Source organism: Haemaphysalis longicornis, unplaced genomic scaffold (genome assembly GCF_048455015.1).
Source record: "Haemaphysalis longicornis isolate Haplotype H1 unplaced genomic scaffold, Haemaphysalis longicornis Haplotype H1 scaffold_8, whole genome shotgun sequence".
Taxonomy (NCBI): Eukaryota; Metazoa; Arthropoda; class Arachnida; order Ixodida; family Ixodidae; genus Haemaphysalis; species Haemaphysalis longicornis.
This window is the reverse complement of record NW_027526445.1, coordinates 35,080,287-35,103,444: the sequence shown is the minus strand read 5'-3', so window position 1 is coordinate 35,103,444 and position 23,158 is coordinate 35,080,287. Positions and strand designations below refer to the sequence as shown.

General features: G+C 47.3%; 1 long non-coding RNA gene across 1 annotated transcript in view; it reads left to right on the top strand.

The window, feature by feature from the left end:
• LOC144149491 (uncharacterized) overlaps positions 1 to 21,257 on the top strand; it is a 37,437-nt gene extending 16,180 nt beyond the window's left edge. The window contains exons 2-3 of the long non-coding RNA XR_013318323.1: positions 4,819 to 4,870; positions 21,092 to 21,257. This is a non-coding gene — a long non-coding RNA (uncharacterized LOC144149491). The remainder of the gene's footprint in view (positions 1 to 4,818; positions 4,871 to 21,091) is intronic.
• The last annotated feature ends 1,901 nt before the right edge of the window (positions 21,258 to 23,158 follow it).

Below are 23,158 nucleotides of genomic sequence, written 5' to 3'. Positions count from 1 at the left end.
CTTCTGCGGTGTCCTTTTTTGGGTATCAGTTGCCCCCTTGGGATCATCTCGCACGTCAGCAGGAACCTTCCCTAAGTTCGCAAGGTTTTGCGCCTCCAGGAAACGGTCCGTGACGTCTGCCAAGGCATTCAGGGTGACACATTCGCGTTCCTTGAGGAAGACGACGAGTTTGGGGTGGCAACAACTGTAAAATTGCTCCGACAGTACCAAATCGCGGAGACCTTCGTAGGTTTTAGAAATGTTGGTCATTTCCACCCAATGGTCGAAGTAGCTCGACAGCCTGGCTGCAAACTGTTTTCCCGTTTCGCCGTCTTCTGCCCGGGCTTTGCGGAACTTTTCTTGGTATCCTTGGGCAGTGAATCTGAACCGTTGCAGCAATGCCTTTTTGACCTTGCTGTAGTCCAGTGATTCCTCCGCAGTCATCCTCCCAATCACAGTGAGTGCTTCTCCGGACAAGCACATACTAAGTGCAACGGCCCATTTGTCCTGGGCCCACCCCTGTCCGGCTGCCACGCGCTCGAAGCGCTGAAGATACGCGTGAAGATCATCGCGCCTTTCGTCAAATAGGGGTAGGAGCTTTTGCGGATTCATCACTGATACATTGGGCTAGTTTCACTGTCGCCAGTGGCATTTGCCGTGTTTCGCGATCCTTCTTGAAGACGGATCTTCAGCTCGAGGATTCGCATCTCATTCTCCGCAGCTTCTTTTGCCCTCTCAGCAGCTTCTTTCTCCCTCTCAGCAGCTTCTTTTGCCCTCTCGGCGGCTTCTCTAGCTCTTTCGTCGGCTTCTCGCCTTTCCTCTCTTTCTCGTTCTGCAGCTTCCTTAAGCCTCTCTCTCTCAGCCGCCCTCTCAGCACGCTGCTCCGCACGCTGCGTGTCGATCCACGCCCGAAGTTCCGACCCCGAGAGTCCTAGCTGCGTCCCTATCTCCAATAATTTCTCCACATCCATGTTGTTTGTACACTCACGTCACGAATATGCGCTCGGCATCCAACTCAGTTCTGCGGTTGTTAATGGGCGGATCCTGGCAGGCTGGCCACTTTTGTTACGCTAGGATCGTGCAGAACCCAATGAGAAGAATGCCGGACGCACACACAGGACGGAATGTATTTACAACATATTTAGCCACTCAAGGAGATGAAGGTCACTCAAAAAAAGAAATGTTCGCAAAACGGGTTCGGTTAGCTTTCCACGGTAGTGGCTGTCGCTAGACCCGCAAAACAGTTGCGTTGAGCATGGCTCACAGGTATGTCTCGTTGGGGCGAAGTGGTCGTCGAGGGTGAGGCTCGCTAACTTGACCGGCCGCTTCACGGACAGGTCACCAACGAGCTGGTGTGGGACGCTCCGGAACACCTCCGCGACCAAGCACACCAGGCCCGGAAGCCGTGGCCAGGACTTAGCAACCCGGCGGTCCGAGCAGGAGCATGGAGCCGCTGACACACCACGAACGTCGGCCTCGCAGCAGCAGGAACCCTGGCTCGAGCCGGAACGTGACGACGCGGCAGAGCCTTGCGATCACTCGTGCCCGAGCCGCACCCAGACGGAAGCTCGCCTGGTCACCGATGGCGACGGTCTCGTAGCGGACGGCACGTCGACCGGACGTCTGACGTGGGAATGCCCAGTCCAACCGTGCCCTGTCTCGGTCGCCCTGCACTTCTCGGGTTCGCAGCGCTTGCTCGCACCACGCCCTCGTCTTCTTCTTCTTCGTGGCGTCTTTTTCCCAGCGGCCACTTGGTGTCTCCCGCGATGTGAAATCTTCTTTCACTACTTTCACCGTGCCCCCTCCGAGCCACTCATCACACACGCCATCAATCTCATAATCATCAATTCAGCAATTTATTTTTTCCTCATACATCTGGGGTCTCATGCAAGGTGCCTTTGCCTGCATAACCTAACCAGTGCCATAAATACTATTTCCTCTCTCTAGGTCACTCATTTGAAAGCGTCTTTCAACGAGCTCTGCCGCCCGCGCCAAGAAGTGGTAGCGTGGTGGACTAGCGGCGACCATAAGAATTGCCTCTGCTTTGAGCGACGATGCATACCCAAGCGCAAAACTTAGCTGGTTTATTGCATGACATACGGGATTAGTGATAATACAAGAAGAGCAGCCAGCTGCAGTGCTCACAGCATTACAGAAGAACGGGCAGAGGAACGCTCTCAGTCCAGCTTTCTATTCAAACTAACTTGGCTCGGCGAAAGGCGAGAATGCATATACAAATTTGCCGACGTTCCACAGCCTTCCAGCGCTTTGCGCATAAGGCGAATGTAGTGCAAACCCACAAGAATGCCCTCCACAGGTCGTTTAAAGTGTTCGTTGACGTCAGTGTATGCTGTACCAGATATAGAGAGGAAAGAAAGATTCCAACGAACGGGAGACAATTCCAGAGTCGAGCCCGAACACAACGCTGCTAGAACTGCAATCCGCCGGTTTCTACAGCTGCCGCACCACTGTCCGTGTCGCATTTGGTGGCCAGTCTCTGAATTGTCGAGATTTCTTTGCTCTGTGGAATGAGTTGACATCACCGCAAACAGAGACTGCTGCACCGATGTGCACCAAATGTATATCACGCGGCACAGAGTAGCAGCACGCTGAATTGTAAAGGTATCATAAGAGGATTCGTCGCCATTCCACTGCTCATAATAGGCTGTACACACTCGAGTCACGGCCCAGGGTTTAAAACGAAGCCCCTTTTTACGTCGTGTTAGAGTAACGCTGGCTACCACCATCACGCGTCAGCTGCAGATTTGTAAAATTTAAATATCTGAGAAGGTGACACAGAACATATTCCACCAGACAGCCGAATTTTTAAGGCATCGAAGATCAATCGGGTGGCGTGGCTTCGTTCCCCATTCTTAACACTTGTTTTTCTTCACTTTCTTGCCTACAATAGGTAAAAAAACATTAACTTCACTAGTCAAAGTAAAGAGAATCTGCCCATTTTCCTGTGCTTCCATTTGCCTTGTCGACTGATGGCCTACCTTTCTACATATATGATCGTTTCAAGTTTGCAGCAATGTATTATGGTGCTTGCAACGAATTACGTTTACACGTATGCAAGTATGTTTACACGTATAGGTGGTATTCATTGAAAAGTTTAGCTGTCAATGTTCTTTCCTGGCAACACTGGAAACAGCCACGGACATGGCCGAAGCGCCACGGACATGGTGCGTCTTGTGCTACTGAGCCCGCATGCCGTAGAAAAAAACCCTGGCGTACGTCGTATATTCCGTTTCAACCCGATTATCAACGGCATTCCCATACCAGGTGTATATGCTGCCAGGAGGTGGGCAGTAGGCTCAGATAATGTTGTATCGTGTAGGGTATATTGTGTGGAGCTGGGTACGGTGGGAGTTAGAGTTCGTTTGTAGCCTTCGAAGGGTAGTCGCCAACCCTACTTATGAGCAGTCGGTGGACCAGCCGACCAGCTCGGACCTTGCGCCGCAACTAGAAGTCGTCGCTAGAGCCTGTACAGCCAGCCAGGGCCAGGGCATCCCGGACTAAGGATGCCCCCCACAGGGCTCGTGCCTCTGCCATCCAGCACCAAATTTGCTCGTTTTCATTAAACGTTTGTTCCTCCTTCTCAACGATGATGTCAACAGAGAGGTTATTAATCGTACTCACGTTGGAGTCTAGACATTACTTTGCGTTCGCTGGGATAGAGCGTCGAACATCGAACCCGTACCTTGTGCTTAGCACGTTCAAGATCCGTAATCCCGCGGAGCCCGACGTTACCAGTGACGGCGCACACACAGGTTTGCCTGCATGCTTGCCTCGCTAGGGAATACAAGCTATAGGCTCACATCACGCATTTTATAACATTTTCCTATGGGAATCCATTTGTCTGCATAAAAAAACTACGTATGCATGCATGCATACATACATACATACATACATACATACATACATACATACATACATACATACATACATACATACATACATACGTACATACGTACATACGTACATACATACATACATACATACATACATACATACATACATACATATATACATACATACATACATACATACATACACACGCACATACATTTTATTTCATGTTCAGAAGAAACCGATACAACTGTCAGCCCGCGTAAGCAAACTGCTTTTATGAGGGACAGGGAAGTGGGTTGGAAAAAAGAACACAATAAAGGCACAACACATTCCGCCGTCGAATGAAAATAACCCCTAAGGAGTATACACACAATATATCCTGTATATGTACATCCTGTGTAAACAAGGTTTCGTTTTCCAATTTCCGAAATAACTCATGCAGAATCTGAAAGGTGTGGAACAGTTTTTGTCCGATTATGTCACCAAATGACAGCATAGAAAGGTATAGGAAAAAACGTTTTTGCATGCCTACTATTTTAAATTCTATTTGTTGTTGAGAGTCCTTGTTTAATTTCTCCAAAAAATTCTCTTTCGCAATATTGTGAGTCTGCGAGCTTTCAATAGACATATGCCAATTAATATACGGGTGCTCTAATTATTCGTTTGCCTTCTGCATCTGCTATACCTTACTCAATCCGGCCTGGAGTTAATGTGAAACGTTTCTTCAAAGATGACAGCAGATGCGTCTTCGAAAGCAGTAAGAGTTCCTGGTATGGGATAAAGATATGCATAATTGCGATATGGCAATATCGGAATAAGACTAAGAGGCTTCCAGAAACAACAAAATAATACACGTGGTTCGATTGCACTTTTACCAAGTGGCGTTGCTTTCCGTCACCGTATACTGCTTTAGTCTGTCTGTCGTAATCGCCCAAAAAAGTACCTCTATAAATTCAAATTAAGAAGTAGTTTTCGTTCTTTCAGCTTTCAGCCGACTGGAGCACCGAGCGCGAAACATCGGGATTGCTACAAACACGTGAGTACGCTCTTTATTTTAGGGCGAAACACTTTTGCTCCCGGTACCTCTTTTTAACGGCGGTGGTGGCCCCTTTCGCCGTCTGCGTAACCGAGTGAGTGAACGAATTAGCGAAGGCAAAAAGAAAACGGACAGAAGCTTTTGACGAAAGTGACGGGGATGGCGGCACGCGCGGCTACGGCGCCATCTCTCTCACTGCCTCCCCTTTCCACTTTCACCATACGTCGACGCCAAGGAGCAACGCCTCATCCAAGGACCAGCCTGTTCCTCACACTTTGCGCAGGAGCTGCTCCTTTCGCCACTCATCCGAACCATGTTACATTTTGGAGGAAAGTTAAAACACGGATGACAACAATACGCTGGCCGGTGGAGTCAACGCGCTGCCAGATAACAGCAGAGTAGAGCACGCCGCCGTGCGTTCGCTTACCACGTGATGACTTCCGGAGACGCCGCAAATATGCGCCGCGGCCCGAAAGATTGCAGTTCGTGGTGCGCGCAAATTTGGCATTAGGGAGTATTGTAATTGTTAGTGCATTTTAAAGCAAAGCTTTCTACGTCTACCAGCCAACGGTTCTTTCGCGGCGTGTGGGACAATAAACTCCAAATGAGGCGGTGGCGGCGGGAGGGTCGGGGGAGCAGAGGGTTTCACTCCTGGAGCACACTGTGTAATGCGTGACGAATTTACCCAGCCTTCCTGGCGCGGGGGCACCTGTTCGAGGCGGGCGCGGTGGCGGTATGACTTTGTCGTTTGCTTTCGCCTGTTTTGGCACAGCTTCACGTCCATTCTGCGCTTCCTTGGCATGGCTTGATTAACTGGTTCGACCGCACATTCTGAGCAATTCATAACGCAACCGCTCCGATGTAATAATATCAGTGCCCTTCTTCTACGAGAGTAGGGGTGACCAGTTGCAAGGGTTCTTTTTTTGTGCTGTGAGCGTAAGCTGCGCCCGATGTTGAGCGCTAGGCCTACGTAGTTTGTGCCCGTCTGGCCAGACGCCGTGCCAGGTTTTTCTCGCTTGTGTTGCATGTTTTTTTTCTCGCATATGCGCGGCTGGCCGTACAGCTTTTCGCGTCATTGAGTGTCGCGTTATACTTTACTAATAACAGCGGAAGGTACCGTTCTTTACTCACTCGCATCGGCTGCGCATGTTGCTCTGGCTGGTTGGTTTACAGACGGAGCAACGATTTATTTTTACAATGATGTTTTTTTTTTACTTAGCGTGAGCAGGCATGATTCAAGCAATATTGGAGAGACGTGAGAAGAACAAGATGTTTGTACACGTTCGTCTGAAACTGTGTAGCTTTACAGCCAAAAAGAAATAGTATGCACCAGCGGCAATATTGATCAGGTAATCAAATGCAGTGACTGGATTGCGGCTGTTTGTAATAGGGTAACTAAACATTCGCAACGTAACATTGCCTAATAATGAAGCCCGCCATTGTAGAAAGTTGGAAATGTTTGACCCCGCGGTAGGAGTTCAGTCTTTTCAGTTATTTGCGAAAAATGCTCATGTGCTCTTATGTGCTGTTGGTCTGTAATGGGACCGTTGCTAATCAAAGCGGCATCAAAGAAACCGATTGCGTGGATTGAGCTGAAATTGCCTTGTATTGTGTCTGCAGTGTTGAAATTTCGCAGAAGTGTAAGCCGTTAAACCCGTTTTAAAATTGCTCCATATATTCCGGATTTCAGAGGAGTAAACCAAAACTTTATCTTGTCATTATCTTTAAGCAGAGTTTGTGGGATGGCCTTCACCTGCAATAAAAATTTGTTTCTTGCAGTTTGGTTTCCTAGTGATGGCTGTTTAATGCGTACTTTCTGGTGCTCCTGCATTAATTATTTTACTGAGTTTTTCTACAGAGTTTACATTCAAGACAAAAGTGTTTACAATGTATAGTGGAAGACGTTGAGACTCCTAATGTCTGAGTCATGATAGACCATTGTTATTCTACAGGGTGGGGCACATGTTCGAGAGACTTTCCATAGCGCTTTTGTTCATTTTGATTCAACACCTCTTCCCCACACTTGAATGTTGTTAGTGCTTCAGAAATGGTGACAAGAGCGGGATACGCTTCATAGAGTGGCTGAAGGTTGTTGAGGTTGAAGAGCTGTAGGGAGAATTACAAAGACATCTGTAGCTGAGAGAAATGGTTTACATCACCCCTTGAGGGTGCCATGCTACTGATTTCCATGCACTCACTGTAGCTTCTGGTTATACAGCTGTGTTACGAATAGAAGACAGCGATGCAGCATATCAAGATGGTTTCAGTTCAAGCCTTCGGAGTGCCATGTCACTGCTTTTCAACCAGACTCTCTTGTTCCTGGATGTAAAAATGGGAAACGTTTGCTTAGCTAGTTGCGACGTATAGATGTTACATTTTAAGGTATTTGCTGTGTCACTCCTTCGCAAGGGTGGGTTGTTGCTTCTGGCTAGAAAGCTACGCAAGAATGAAGGGCTCTTATGTAGTACGTAAAAATGAAATCACGCCTTCATTTCCTACGTCTCATACACACACTGTTGCATCTGGCCGTGAAGCTGCAATGAGAGTTGAAGACACTGGTATAATACGTTAAAATGAATTCAGGCCTTCATGCTGTTAAGCAGCTGCTTCTCACGCACACACTCTTGCTTCTGGCCGTGAAACAGCGGTGAGAGGTAAACACTATTCAGGACTATTCACTATCCAGTAGCTCCGTACTTTATATCTGACCTTGGAATACGTACTGCGAGATCAACCGTCAGGCCTGGCATGCTCGCGAACTGCTCAGAACTATTCTGGACTCGCACATGAGAGAGAGGCAATTTACTACACAATATAATGTAATAAATGATAAATGATAATAATAAAATAATAAGTAACAAATAACAAAAAACGCCATTGATTGTCTTTCAAGAAGCACTAAACGGTAAATATTTTTGTGTTTTAACTGAAAGATCGTACCTTTTATATCTCTCTCAGCTGTTATTTTATCACTAAGAAGAACTTGTTTTTTGGCAATTAAACCTGACGTTTCCCTCTACTATTCCCCATCCATTTTTTCGAACTGATTGCAGTCAGTTTTATTTTGCTTCTTTCTATTGCACGTGTGCGCCAGTGATAAGATAGGTACAGTAGGCTTTGACGTTGACCCGCATGCATGCATCTTTTGGCTGTGCTTGTATGCAAGGCGAAATGCATTAAAAAACTGAAACAACGCTAACCGCTTGGACTGAGGCATCCTGTTTTATGTTTAGCAGCTGAGATTTCCATCCTTAAACTGAAGCGCACGAGTGTAATACCAGTTTTATTGCTTTTTGCTTTTTCTGCGATGATATGATTCTGCTGCTGCTGTGAGTGGTATGTTTGTTTTAACGACGCTTTGCTACTACGTATATAGGGCAACTTGCTTTTACACTTCAGCACACCGTTAAGGCATTGTGCTTCGCGCCATCACAGCCCAAACTCCTGGCATTGCTGCTGCTAGTGCCATGGTTAGATGTCTAGATATTACACCCTTTTCTTCAACTAGAGGTATGGTTATCTTTTACCTTTCTGTGGTGTAAAAGCGTATCAAAGTACCCTGTTGCTATTTTATAAGACACGGTTTTTCGTGTGATTTTTAGGTCCTAGAGCATTAATTTTTTGAGAGCAGACAGGAATGGGTGTCACCAAGGCGCAATCCCGCCAAACAAAATTTTCGTACCTTTTAAAAAGGCTGTTTCACCATGGTCGGGTGCTGATGAGGGCAAACACCGGAAACGTCGACACGCTACAGCCCAGGATTGTGGGGTCAATCACAGCCACGGTGGCTGCTTTTCTGACGGAGGCAAAAAGCGAAAACGTTCATGTGTCAAGACTTCGGCGAACGTTAAAGATCCCCAGTTGGTCAAAATTATTCCAGAGCTCTCCACTACAGCGGGCCTCATAGCCCGCGTGTTGCTTCGGCGTGTTAATCGCCATCAACCACATACTACATCGAAGGCGGTTGTGCCATTGGAAGTGCTGTCGTAATCGGCTTCAAAGCTTGTTTACAGGACAAACACCTTAAATTTCGCTGCCAAAAGTGGTGGTGTCGATGGAAGTGCTCTGCTAGTCTTCCTCAAGCGTGATGACGATTGGGTCAATGTGGTCACTACTGCACGTCACTTGCTTTAGCTTTGCCTCCACTGTTTGCACATGCCTCAGAGCCTTCCAACAATGTTTGGTTGTGACTTCTGCAACCGTATCCTTCAGCAGCTGTTCCACGTGTGTAAGGTTGAACATCGTGTTGGCTGCTGCCACAGCGTTTTTCAATAGCGTCCAGGTTGGTGCACTAAGATTGAACTAACAGTAATAAGGAAGGCAGCCTTACTACGATAAAACCTGCCCTCCGTGCAGCCGTGTCCACTCGGTACCTCATTAAACGTGGCTTCACTCGCGCAACTATATCCAGCAGCTGCTTCTTGGTCAGCTTCGATCTTTACTGTATGCCTATGCTGTACAAAAACTCTGTGATCGTTCCCTTGAGGAAAATCGTCGTTGGCACTGCCTCGTTACGCCATGAGTGGTGGGAGGCATTGTTCATCGCTATGACGCTACCACTTGGGAGCATCAGCAGCCCACCGTCAAACGAGCTCTCAGAGTGGGGGCCGTCCATTTCTTCGTGGTAGTCCCGGGCTTTTTGCCACGGAACACGTCCAGACATCCATCAATGAAGCCATCTTTGATGCCTATGTGCATTACAATGAGAAGCTGACCTTTACCTCAAGACTGCTTCAGTCCCGTCGCCAGGCTGCGCCTGCAGGCGTCTGCACTGTACTTCACAGTGGTGTCAGTCCACACAGTCGAGGTCGTGTGTCCTACCGTCAACCAGGTCTCATCCAAGTAAAAAATCTGCCAATTTTCCGCGCGGTACCACCGAATATCACGCAGGTACTGGTGCCGCCATGCGAGGATGTCTTCCCGGTCAAGCAGCAGATTTTTCGGGCTTCTTTTCTCCCCATTGAACCCGATCTTTCGAAGTACACGACGAACAGTCTATGAATTTAGCGACGGGTCACCTGTAGGCGCCGAGAACTCCTTTGTGATCTTTGCCACCGTCGGTATCTTGTTGCGGCGAAAAAAGTCGTGCACGGAAGACCTCAGCGCGTTCAACGTGAAGCTGTCGTACAAGGCACTGCTTCGTTTTTTCTCGGAATTCCGCGGTCGTTTGCGAGACGACGTTGACAGCACTCGACTAGTGGCTTGTGCCTTCTTCTTGACCGCTAACACGGTACGGCATCGCATTCCTAGCATATCGGCGACAAATGCGGCAGTATCTTCCATGGTGCATTTCGGCTCCCTGACCCGCCAGAACTCGTAGCAGTGCAAGATCAATTTCCGCGCAGTGCTGTTGAGAAAATTGCCGCTCTTGTTCTGGCTTAGGGTCCCCGGTGTAGCGGTTGAAGCCCCACCAGACTCACCAGGCAAGAAACAATCGCATGCTGATGTTACCACGTGGGGATCCATCACGGAAGAAAAGCCACACAGCGCAATCAAAGAACCGATGGGGGGACGCGCGTTGCAAGAGGTGTTGGCGGCACACTATGCATACGAGTATGCGTCGAAACCTGACGCAGGACCTAAAGGGCGCTTATCTTACCAGACACCTTTTTAAAGGAAAATGGCTAAAAACATTCCGTTATGCAGTGATGTTAACTAAAAAATGAATACAATTACACACGCTCTGCCTAAAGTTAGGTTCGTTTTTTTCTACCGCACCATGCTTTCCATAAAGTTTGTTTTTTGTTGTGTGGGCGTACCTTCTAACGTAATAGTCCTTCATACCGAAAAAATAATTCGATTGGGATATTATTCTCTTGGTTGTGGTGATCATTTACACGCAAAAAAACATTATCATTACGGAGCGAACATCTGAATCGCAGCAAGTCTCCCAAGGCGACCGCATCACGCCCGTGGGCGGAGCTTCCTCTGCAGAGTTACCATCTTCACAATTATAGGTTGGGGACTGATGCTTACCTAGTTATGCCCGGTAGAACAACACGGTTTAGGTCGCTGCCGCCGGCGCCCAGCAAAGCGACTACAGTGTGGCTACCTAGCAAGGTGTGGTCTGTATCACGTGACACTCGTTTTAAATGCGGAGCATTTCTTTAACTCATGATGTCACCCGGCGTTGGCGTGCCTCGGCGTCCGCAACAGCCATTCCAGGTGCGCGCTCTCCCCCACTCCTCCTCTCCCGCATCACGCTACCCTCTTCGCTCTCAACAGCAGGTCCGCACCCCTCCCCCTACAATATATAAAAAAATATTACTTACCGGCGCCTGGTTTCGATCCCACGACCCTGCGGGCGGAACGCAAGGTACATGCTGCTCTACCCATTGCGCCACAAAGCCGACACAGAATGGAAGGCTACGAACGCGCCTTATATCCTTGACTCATTTAAACTACGTCAAGAAGCTGCTGATACAACGCATTAACTACCACCAACTCCCCAAACACTAAACGTTAACGCAATACACCCACCCCCTATGCGACGCATTTACTCCAGTCCCCCTCGCGGGGAGATGGGCCTTTTTTTTTCTACGACCTTGTTAGAGATGGTGCACACTTTAGCAGAACGGCGTTGCCGAACAACCATTTATGTTCGTTCCCACTGGCGCATTCATCCCTGGCATAAGACAGCGAGACTTCGCGAGACCCGAATCTTCAAAGTGAGCGCCACGAAAAATAAACAATACGAGATGGAAAACCTTGGCTTCCTTGGGCGATTAAATAACGTCCAAATCTCTCGTAGAAGGCTAGGATAGCATCTGTTGCGGAAAAAGAAACAGCGCGGGCACCATGAACGGCATTCCTCTGGGTACCCATGCCGTTATGTCCTGTTCAGGCTACCACGCAACAGCCAAATCGGGCGCTATGGAAGTAAAAAAGCGGCGTTTCACGCAGTTCGGTTGGCTGAGATGTGAAATGACAATATCAGTTCAAGGAAATTACGAAAGTTCCGACAACAGTGTGTACCCGGCCTTGGTACCTGCAAAGGAATCAACGTGGCCGCTAACATTTCACTGACGAATTACAGCTGTGATCTGTTTTGCTGTCGAAGCAGCCTTGTAGTGCACAATATTTTAAAGAGAAAGCTTTGTTAGTATGACCGATGGCGTTCTGTCAAAAAAATTAGTGCGTTTCCCTACAGATCGCTAGAACGACCGATGAGCTCTGATACGGTGTACGGAACCATGGCGCATGCGCATAACTGGGCTACCATTATGTCAAAATGGTGAATCGAAATTCGCCAAAGAGGAACTGTTGCAGATAAAACAATACACGCATCGATGATGAATAATGAGTACAAGAGTACACCGCAGTCTCATAAACCACGCATCCGTATGCGTTTGCATCGCTCTAAGATATGCATTTATTTAGTGCGCTAACAGTCGTCGCATGGCTTCGTTGCTCGTATACGATTTGGACTTCGTAGTTTGACGAACGATTGAAAGCAGCTTCAGTGAAGGTAGCACACACATTTACCTTTTGCGCTTCTTTCTACTTTCTATATGAAGGGACGATGAATTTGACGGGCGAAGACCATTACGGGTTTGGGGTGTCGGCGTCTCCATCGTCATCGTCGTCGTATCTCGTCTCATGTAGTCACGGTACTAAAACACCGACACCCGTTTTCCATCGCCTCGAGCCAGGACGTAACGGGTGTGATAAAGTTACGTGGAAGGGGCCGTTTGAGGTTACCGGAAAGAAAAATGACGTTGACTAGGAGATCAGCTCGGCGCAAAGAGGCAGGTTTTCAACATAAATGTATTAAAGCTGCACGAAGAACGCCAGCCCTCACCACCTCCGCACGCATCAGTTGCCGCTACAATTGATGACACCACAGATACGACGGACGAGCTTGACGACAAACCAATGGTCGTCATCCAACCCACCCTTCCACTTCGTCAGACGCAGTCCTGGAGAGACGCCAAGTATACACCTGACCTCGATTCAGACGAACGGGCGCAAGTGCAAGACATAGTACACGAGTATAGCCTGACCTTCTGAGACCTGCCTGGGAAAACAGACCTTGTACAGTGGCTGTCGAACTTAATGGCCGACACGTCTGTACACGTTTCACAAAATCCGCTTCCGCTCGCACTTCACAAGACGATCGAAAACGAAGTTCAAGAAATGTTGGAGATGGGCATCATCGAGAAATCCCTGTCTCCCTCCAATACACCCATGGTGGCTATAAAGAAAGTTGACGGCACCCTCCAGCTTTGTATTGATTTTAGGGGACTCAACAAAGTTCTCGTCTCTGATCGTGAGCCAATTCCATGCATTGACGTCGTTCTTGCCCTCGCCAGCAAGAAAAAAATTCCTTCTCCAAGTTCGACTTCACCACAGGCCATTGGCAGGTTCCAATGACTGCTGACAGCCGCGAGAAGACCGCCTTTTTGAGCTTTCCAGGGATGTAACATTTCCGGTATATTCCTTTTGGTATAAACGCAGCGCCAGTCGTCTTTGCACGTCCAATGGGAGCTGTGTTAGGTAGGCCAAAAAATGTCCACTATATACTTTGATGACTTCATCGTTGCCACGGACATGTGGCAAGTGCACTTAGACACACTCCGGCCAGTGTCTGAGAAAATCAAAACGTCCAACCTTACTATCAAGCCTACCGAGTGCGAAATTGGAGAGCGCACTATTTCATTATTAGGACACCACATTGGACAGTTTAAAGTTAAACCCCTCCTGAAGACCTTGGACTAGATCCTGGACTCGAAGTGGCTAAGCACGAAGAAAGTGGTACAGTCCTTCCTGGGATTAACCGGGTACCACCGGAAATTCCTCCCTGACTATGCCGCTCTCACAAAACCACTTACAAACCTGACGAAGAAGATGCAAAGCCACACTGTTGTGGTGGGGCGAAGAACAAGAACATGCAATCATAACTTTGAAAACGCTTCTTGCGTCCGCAACAATTTTGCAAGCTCCTGATCTTACCAAGCTTTCCATACTTCACACGGACGCTTCCCGCATGAGCCTAGGCGCGTTCTTCTACAAAGTCGCAACGAAAATGTCTTGCACCCTATTGCTTACGAGAGCCGCAACCTATTGCCGAGAGTGATGCGCTAATCCACCATAGAGCGCGAGTGCTTGGCTCTAATTCGGGTGGTACACAAATTTCATATTTACCTATGTGAAAAGCCTTTTATCATATTCCAGTCGAAAAACGCAACAAAAAAATACGACAGAATGATCCTGTGAGGTAATGGGACATTCTGTAGTCTGTAGTAAATCCTGTCCTGTAGTCTGTAGTAAATCCTGTTCTGTAGTCTGTAGTAAATCCCGTTCTGTAGTCTGTAGTGAATCCTGTCATGTCTAGAATTTCAACTTGTTTTGCAAAAAAAATTTACTTCCCGTGATGTTTTTCTATTAAGTACATGAAGTATGCAGGATGTGCGTAACCATTTTAATAAAAATATGACCAACAAACATAAGCATTTGGGGGCATTCTTTCCTTTCTGGAACAAGCTTAAATTGTTTTCAGGAAATAACTGATTTCAGGAAGCTGCACCAAAAGGGAGTGCAAGCTTCGACATGGTAAAAGGCGCACGAGACGGGGACACAAGAAAAGAGAGTGACACAAGACGAGCGCTAATCCCGTGTCATTAGCGCTCGTACTGTGTCACTGTATTTTCGTATGTCCCCGTCTAGTGAGCCTTTCACCATGTCGAAGTCGTATCACCAACTAGCCCAAATTTCTGCGGTGCGATGTAAGCAATGCAACGAGTGGTACATTCATGCATGCAATACAAAAGTTTGATGTTACGCAGACTGCACATGCCTGATGCAGGTGCAGTCGCGTAAACTCGTGCACATGCACACTGCACACGCGGAAACTCGTGGATCCGACAGCCGCTGGAACGTGACGCTGGAACTCGCCGGAGACCACGCCGTCTCCAGCGAATAGCGTGGCCAATGCTTGCGCTGGGCCTTTTTTCTTTAACAGTCGTGTAATTACAAACCCGCGTAGCTGTTAACAAGAAATACAGAAGTCTTTCTGTCAGAGAAACCTAAATAGCGCTACAAAATTTAGCCAGACTAATTTCGGCACTGTTGAGATGATTTGGCCGTGCTTCTGAAGCAGGGCCAAATCGCGTTCCATCATCACGTTCCGTCAGTGGCGCTCAATCTGCTCATGAAAGCAAATTTATTCTCCCGGATAGAAAAAGAAATATATTAAACGAACATGGACAATTACCATTCAAAAGTTCGTTCGTTGCATTAGTTATGGCCATTAAAAAAAGTAAACAAATGTTTCTTGAACCTGTTTTATTTAGGCAGCAAAACGTGAGAGAAAGTGAGAGAATTAAAATGGAAACTCAATCTTTAGCTGTAATGCTTGCCTTGGTGAACCTTGATCCGTCGACAATGCATTCGCAGAGCAAGGCGTGGAAGGGTATCCTGTAGCGAAATGCGCACGTCTCTGTGGTGCTGCACTATCTCGAAGAGTACGCACGCACGATACCTGCCGCAGTCACGCAGGGGTCATTGCACGTTCAGTCGATTCTCGAAGCACATCGCACGAATTCTAAATCACACTGCCTGAAAGATTCGTCGTATTCACTCGCATCAAAGTGCCATTAAGACTTAAGATGCACGCTTTTACAAAAAGTTACGCGTAACTTCAACTAGGCAAAGCGCCGATGTGAAAAGTGAACGAGCCACTCGGCCACGCTGCTACCACCAAGTTTTGACCGAAAGACGAAAAGCAGGAGGGAACAAAGCAGGAGGGAAGAAAGGGAGGGTAAGGAGGGAACCGGCCGATCACGAGAACTTGTTTCGCGACCCCTCCTCACCCCTCTCGATTCTTTGTATTGTGGTCATCCGTCCCGCGAATGCTGTCGCGCCGAGACATGCCTTCAGTGGGGACGATGCTTCCCCGAACTTTTTCTGAAGGGCGGCTCTAGAGGGAAGGCGGGCGTTTTCTTTCTTGCTACATTTATTTTTTTAACACATCTCGGTAATGCAACGAGTTCACTGGCACCGTTTCTTTTTTTTTCACACAGGTAGCGGCAGCTGGTTCGCTGTTTTTAAATCTTATTTTAACTATTTAGGCTTGATTGGACACATGTTTCGCATTAAAATAAACAAACTGCGTGCTAAAAAAATAAAACACCACGCAGATTGAAACAATGGGGTTCTCAAAGACACCCAGAAATACGTGTCACAATGTGCACTGCAATTATTACACCACACCTTCAAAAAGCACGTCTTGCTTGTCCTTTATGCGTCCGCTTTGCCGAGGGGCTGCCCTTATTGCCTCATTCTTTTATCAAAGATTGTCCGCAGTACAATATATGCAATTGCAATTCTCTCAAAGAACCAAAGGAATTTGCGAAGTTCTTTATGTATCCATTTTTTTGGTTATGGGGCTACCTTTAGATGTTACAACATTACAGTGATTTGTGGTAAGTTGCGTTGTTATTTGCAAATTTGTAGCGAAGCTTTTTTAAACACGGCCGGAATGATAATGGCAGTAATGCAACAAACGTTCATTACAACAGACGCTTGCGATGCAATTCAACAAGATGACCGTCACTCGCACGCACCATTGTTTTCGTGCAGCGCACGCTAAAAAAGTGGACATTTGCGCCACCGCACGGGCCGCAAACACCAAGATTCGGAGCATCTGCGTCGATCGCGGCGCTGAAACACAAACAGTTCACCCATAAAGCAGCGCGCGGCATTCCCGCGCGCTATCCCGTTCGCTTTGTCTGAAGCTCTGTCCTCATAGGCAATGGCCCCGTGTTATTCGATGCTCTCCATCAACCACCCCGCGTTGCTGTCGTTCAGAGCGGCGTTTTCCCATGTTTTCTGTTGTCTCCAGCGTATTCCATCGCTCTCTCGATAAAATATGGTCCCCGCGTTGACGTTGTCGAGCTCTGCGTTTTCTAGTGTATTCCGTTCTTTCCAGCAGATTCCATCGCTCTCCTAATGCTGGAAAACTCGGGCTTTTCCGACAGGGTACGCCAGAGATTTTGTAGCAATACTGAACGGTCTGTCATGTGAATATTTTGCAATGAATCTAAAATTCTCTTTTAGACTATAAAAATCTGCAGGGACTACAAAATGTTCGGTTGCATGGCAGATAATAATAGTAATTACGGAATCTCCTCGTAGTGGCTGAAGGACAGTCTGTGGTGCAACAGAAATTTGTGTTGTGCCTACAGGGTGTTCCACAACAGAAGTTTCTGTAGTACAACAGAAAAGTCTCATGCGACAGACATTTTGTAGTTCTACTACAATGTTTTTTGTAGTGGGGCTACACAATGTCTGTCGCATGATAGATACGTGTGTTGTACTACATAAATGTCTGTCGTACGACAGACATTCTGTAGTCCTACTAAAGAGATTCCTGTCTCACAACAGACCATCCTGCATTCCCAACAGAAATTCCTGTTGTGCGACAGAAATGCCTCGCGTACGACAGATTTTCTGTAGTTGTACTACAGAAATTCCTCTCGCACGACTGACCATCCTGTAGTCTCAACAGAAATCCCTGTCGTGCGTCAGAAATGCCTGTCGTACGACAGATTTTCGGTAGTTGTACTACAGAAATTCCTGTCGCACGACAGACCAACCTGTAGTCCCAACGGAAATCCCCGTCTTGCGACAGAAATTTCTGTTGTGCGACAGAAATTACTGTTGTGTTTTTCGACTGGGATAGTGTGGCCACCTCCCGTTTAAATACTTGCAGTCAGCTAAGCACATCAACAGCCGTGTATTGCGTTGGATCCCGCTGCTCCAGGAATACTCCTTTACCGTGGAGTACACCAAGGGAACCGACCATGTAGCACTTGACTACATGAGTAGAGTTTAATCCTTCCTGTGACTCGAAAGCTTCTTCCGACGATTTGTCAAGCGTTTCACCACCATTGCTAAGCCGCTACGAAACTGACATCCACGAACGAAACATGGAAGTTGGCTGCAGATCAAGACTTCGCGTTCGTTGAGCTAAAAAGGTGATTATTTAAAAAACTTTTTCGCTCAGTTCTCGTTCGGCGGAAGAACGGAAGTTCACACAGATGCCAACAGAGAAGGGGTCGGGCCTATTCTCTTAGAAGAGCAAGTGAACGGGGAGCTTCATTCCATCTGTATGCCAGACAGACGGACAACCGAGCGTGAGGAGAGATACCATTCCTACGAGCTGGAAACATCGGCAATGGTGTGGGCGCTGGAGAAGTTCCGGTCCTACCTAATAGAACTAAACTTCAAAGTGGCGACTGACTGCAACGCCGGACGGGCAACAATGAGAGAAAGAACACTTCTACCTGGGATCGGCAGGTGGCGGTTTCGACTGGAAGAGTTTGCCTTCGATATTGACTGTCGAAATGGCACGGCCATGGCGCATGTCGACGCATTCAGCCACTAACCCCACGACGCTCCCGAAGAAACCAATGCCATTGGCAGCATCCAGATCCTCTCTACGTGCATGAAAGTAGAACACCGCCCGACTATCGCTCTGACTAACCATCTGAAAATAACTGCACTGTAGGAGAGCTCATAAAAAAAAAGACGATGCCTCACGAAAAAATATTGGCGCGGGCAAGGCGAATATGATTTGCATAACGGCAAGGTGTTCAACAAGTTTGAAGGCGGAGGTTCACAGGAATGGCTCCTCTGCGTGGTCCCCAGTCAGACACGTTAAAGGGTAGTCAAGGCTTGTCATGACGACATCGAGCATTTCGCATCGGACAAAATGCTGTCAATATTAAGAGAGACCTACTGGTTTCCAGGCATAAAGCGCTACGCTAAACGATACAAAGGCGCTTGTGTTGATTGGCTTTTCCACAAGACGCCCGCCGGAAGAAAACCAGGCAAGCTTCATAGCATCGAGAAGGTAAGCAAGCCATTTCATATGATCAAAATCGCCCACCTTGGCCCTTTTGTCCGGGTCAAGTCTGGCAACGCGTACATAATTGTGGCGGTTGTTGGCTTCGAGAAGTTCGCCATGTTGGGAGCTGTTCGTGACACCTCGGCTGGACCAGCGGCGCTGTTTCTTGAGGACACTGCCAGCGTTTTTGGGCCGACAAATGTAGTAATAAAAGACACAGGGACTGCATTTACTAGTGTGAAGTTCAGGGCAATGTGTGAAAGCTTTCGAATCCCGAACGCGAAGACCGAAAGTGCCACGCCACGAGCAAACGGTCAAGTGGAACGGTACAACCACATGATAAAGCCGGCGATAGCAAGCATGACCAAAACAGAAGACGGCCAGGATAGGGAATCGACATTGCCTCTTATGCGTTTGGTATTAATAACACCGTGCACCAGGCGACGAAGACGATACCGTTTGTATTTCTGTTGAACTCAGATCATGGAGCGTTACGGGTGACGGCGGGGAAGACGCCCTCACGGAACATTTCGATAAAGAGTTGGAGGAGAAGAGGGCGTCAACAACGGAAAACATCCGTAACGCCCAACGTAAGCAGCAAACACGTTACAACAAGAAACGCGCTTAACCGTCTGAGTTTCAGCCGGGAGACATATTTCTAGTTGAGCGAGAACCCACGTGCCCACGTAGAATCCTGAAAACCTAAAGCCATATACGAGTCACAGTACGCCATAGCCGAGAACATTCCCAATTACCGCCAACGCATCGGAGACGTCCACCACAGCCGGAGGACACGAAGAGCATATGCCAGCATAGCTCCAGTTAAAAAACGTATACTTTGGACAAACGACATTGACTCGGAAAGCTCCGAATCGGACGAAGACAAAAGTTCCGACCGGGGCTGTCGGTAATGCAGGATGGCCGAATGTACATAGCGCTTTGTCTACCGGTGGATAGCGCCACCGATCTGCGCCAGGTGCGATCTTGTAATGCGAGCAGGCGAGTGGAAGCCGCACCCACACAACGCCGCGTCAGACATGAAGAAGAGGGCTCCCCTAAGGGCCATGCGAACCACTTTCTAAAGGAAATGACTTAATTAAAAACGAGTTTTTTTTCAATTGCGCCACCGGCAGTGGCGACAAAGGGTTATGCAGAGGTGTTCAATAAATAAATCTATAAATACGTATTCTGTAAATGTATACCCCTAAAATCTCATATATTCACCATTGAACGCGTACCCGCTCTTTTATTTGGAACGGCACTGCGTCCAGCTCACCCAAAGTATAAGTTGGGGCTATTTTACTGTGGGAATGCCCGCGAGGACCTTATGTAATCCCCGAATATATTTTTTGTGCTAGCAGAGGCCATAATGTCAAACATTTTCGCTGAGATCTATCATGGTCGCCGTCTTGTGAAGTGAAATACGACGGGAAGTGGGTACGTTCGATTGTTGTTGTGAAATTTAAAAAAAAGGCCAGGTTGATGGTGTTCCGCATCCTTGATGGCGACAAGCGATGCTAGCTGAGCCATCGCGCTGGCTTGGTACACTAGATGATAGATGTAAAACAAAAAGAAAATAAAGTAAACAAAACCTGTAATAATTTTATGTGACCAATATTTTCAATCAAATATCTGACAAGTTCTCTGCTCCGAAGAAGCTCCAAGAAAGCTTTCGTTGCACGTGTAGCCTTACGGAAACCCGACTGAGGACCGAAAACAGCCGCACCAAATCCCGCAACAAGCGACCGGCACAAACATAATAGTAGTTTCCGTCACGCGCCTAAACATGATGCCCATCTTTTCGTGAGTCACATGTGGAACAAAAAATTGAATAAGCCTGTTGCGTTTTGTACAAGAAATACCCCGTGTATGCCACATTCAAGCGAAGTATATGCAGAATAGCTTCCTCACGCTGGCTGAGCCCAGGTGGCATTCTAAAGGTGCACTTAGGATCAATCACGTGAAGAGGTGCTTTGCACCAGTCAAGAAAGACATCAGCGCTTTTATGCGGTTGATGAGGCGAGAATTGCCGCATCCTTTCCAGGGAATGGGACCAGCAGAGCTTGCGTGCAGATAGTGTGGGCAGATGAGGCATGTTCACAACTAAACAAAAAAGTTGTGAACAGAAGCTTAGGCATAGTTTTGAGTTGTCGGGAGTTCAAAACAAGAATTACTTAGAGCAAAAGAGCGTAAAGTGGGAACTCTTCAGGGTGCAGCTCAAGAATTTACTCCGCGCAATCAAATGTAGCTTTAGTTAAAGCAACGGGAGCGTAAAAACAATCCCGAATTACAACAGCAATGCAAAACTATGTTGCACTTTGTAAACATGTTTTTATTTTTATCACATTTCCAACCCATTGCTTCCCATTTAGATATGCGACGACGGACGGTGCCCAGATGGCTGTACGTGCTCCGGCCCCCTCGATAGGGCACCTGACGGGCATTACCATTGTACTTGAGAGAAATGGCGAGGCTTCCTACAGATGGTCGGGGCTTGGTAAAATAAATATTTATGCAGAATAAACTTTTTTATTTTGATGTTGTCTCAGTGTTAGTTTAGAAACTCTCTTTCAGAAAAGGGATTTGTGAAACTCAAAGCACTGGGTGCCCAGCTGCCCAAATGTGTCAGCTGAGACCACATCTCGAAAACCTTCAACACGTAAAATAAATGACTGGCGTACGAGGCAGGCAGTGTTGCCAATTTGGCTATTTTGTAGCTAGATCTAGCTCCTTTTGGACTCATCTAGCTGCCAAAAATGTAATCTAGCTACGAGTAGCTGTTTTAGCTCCGAAGAAATTTTACCTGTTTCTGGAGGCTACCTGTCTGTGCGCCTGCATGCTTAGTGCGTACTAATTAACAAACACGCCATCCCCTGAAGCGATGATCACAGGATCAACCCGTGGCGACAAGCCTAGCAGCGCTAGCTGTGCGATCTCAGAGGTTTCGCCTAGTTGCTATTTAATACCCCGCCAATGCCGGTTCGGGCTTCATTCTTCGAATGCGTGCGATGCGATGTTTCTAATTTAAAGTTATGACCTAGTGTATTTCAGCAAAATGTTTTAAGTTACGGCCGACATGACCCAAAATAAAAAATTACACTTACGTCTGACATTACCTGAAAATAAATTGAAGGTACGTAAAACGTATTCCGCAGTAAAAAAATTAAGGAAGCTCACACCAACTCCTAAGACTTGAAGATAACTAAGCTCTCCGTTAACTTCACGACTTTCACGGAGGTTCAATTCGACGATTGCAACCTATTTGCTGCTTCTTCGCTGCCGCAACGACCTTTATTCCATCAGTTTTGCTAAAAGTGTGAGCTTCTTTCATTTTTTTAACCGATTATTATTGGACATCGCCTAGGATGTCATACGTTAGGACGTGTCGTTTTCGTCCCGAGCAAGTGTTGCACCGATTACGGCGAACGCTGCAGTTTTTGGGAAAAGTCTTAGCCACTCTGCCTTAGTCGGTATGCTTGGCTTGACAAGCGTGCGCCAGGGACGCTCGGCTGTCGCCGCAAAGCCCACAAACGGGTGCGTGGCATTTTCTTGGTTTTTAACTGTCAGGAAGTCGCCGCAATCTTGGCCATCTCCTTTCCCTGGGTATGCTTGGCTTGACAATCTGCGCAGGGACGCTGTGCTGTCGTCGTGGGGCACGAACACAGGAGCGCTAGGAATTTTTTTTAGTTTTATTAACTGCCGGGCGGTAGCCGTGAGGCACGCGCTCACGTGCATGCGCTCCGAGTTTTTTTGTATTTTTAACAGCGGACACAAAAATTACGGTGTGCTACGCAGCTTCGCTGTTAAAAAGTTACGGTTGGCGAAACCACCACACTGACATGACCTATTAATTTACATACACTTGTGGCCATATTCGTTTTATAATGCCTGGCGTCGATTAAAAAAAACAACACGTATTTTTCTGCGTTGTGTCGGCCATGGTATACGATAGCGTTGGTAAATTATAGCAGAAACCGCATCCTTTCGTGTGCTTCCTCGTTGGTCGAGATGCCTTGAGCGTGTTGCTCACATGCGTACTCCGGCAGCGGTGCGGGTTCAAGTAGCGAGGGTTGCATGGGAGTTTCAAAGTATTAAATTTTTCATATACGAATACGCATGCACTTTTTTCTATATGTAACACCCAAAAGAAAGGGGAAAATACGGGAATTAACAAAGTACAACCTCTTTCCGTGGGGGAAATTTCAGTTTGTAGCGTTCGAATCTTGCCGACAACGAACTAGCCTCTTTCAACAAATACAATAATTTATTATGTAGTAAAAGGCTACCGTTTACGCGGCACAAAAATATCGCGGAATTCAGATACAATGTCTAGCTAGCTGAAAAACAGGCATTTTATGGAAACCTAATCTTTATGGACCAAGCCCGTGGTTTTATTATCCATTTTAATGAGGGGCTAACAGTCACTTTATATGAAAATG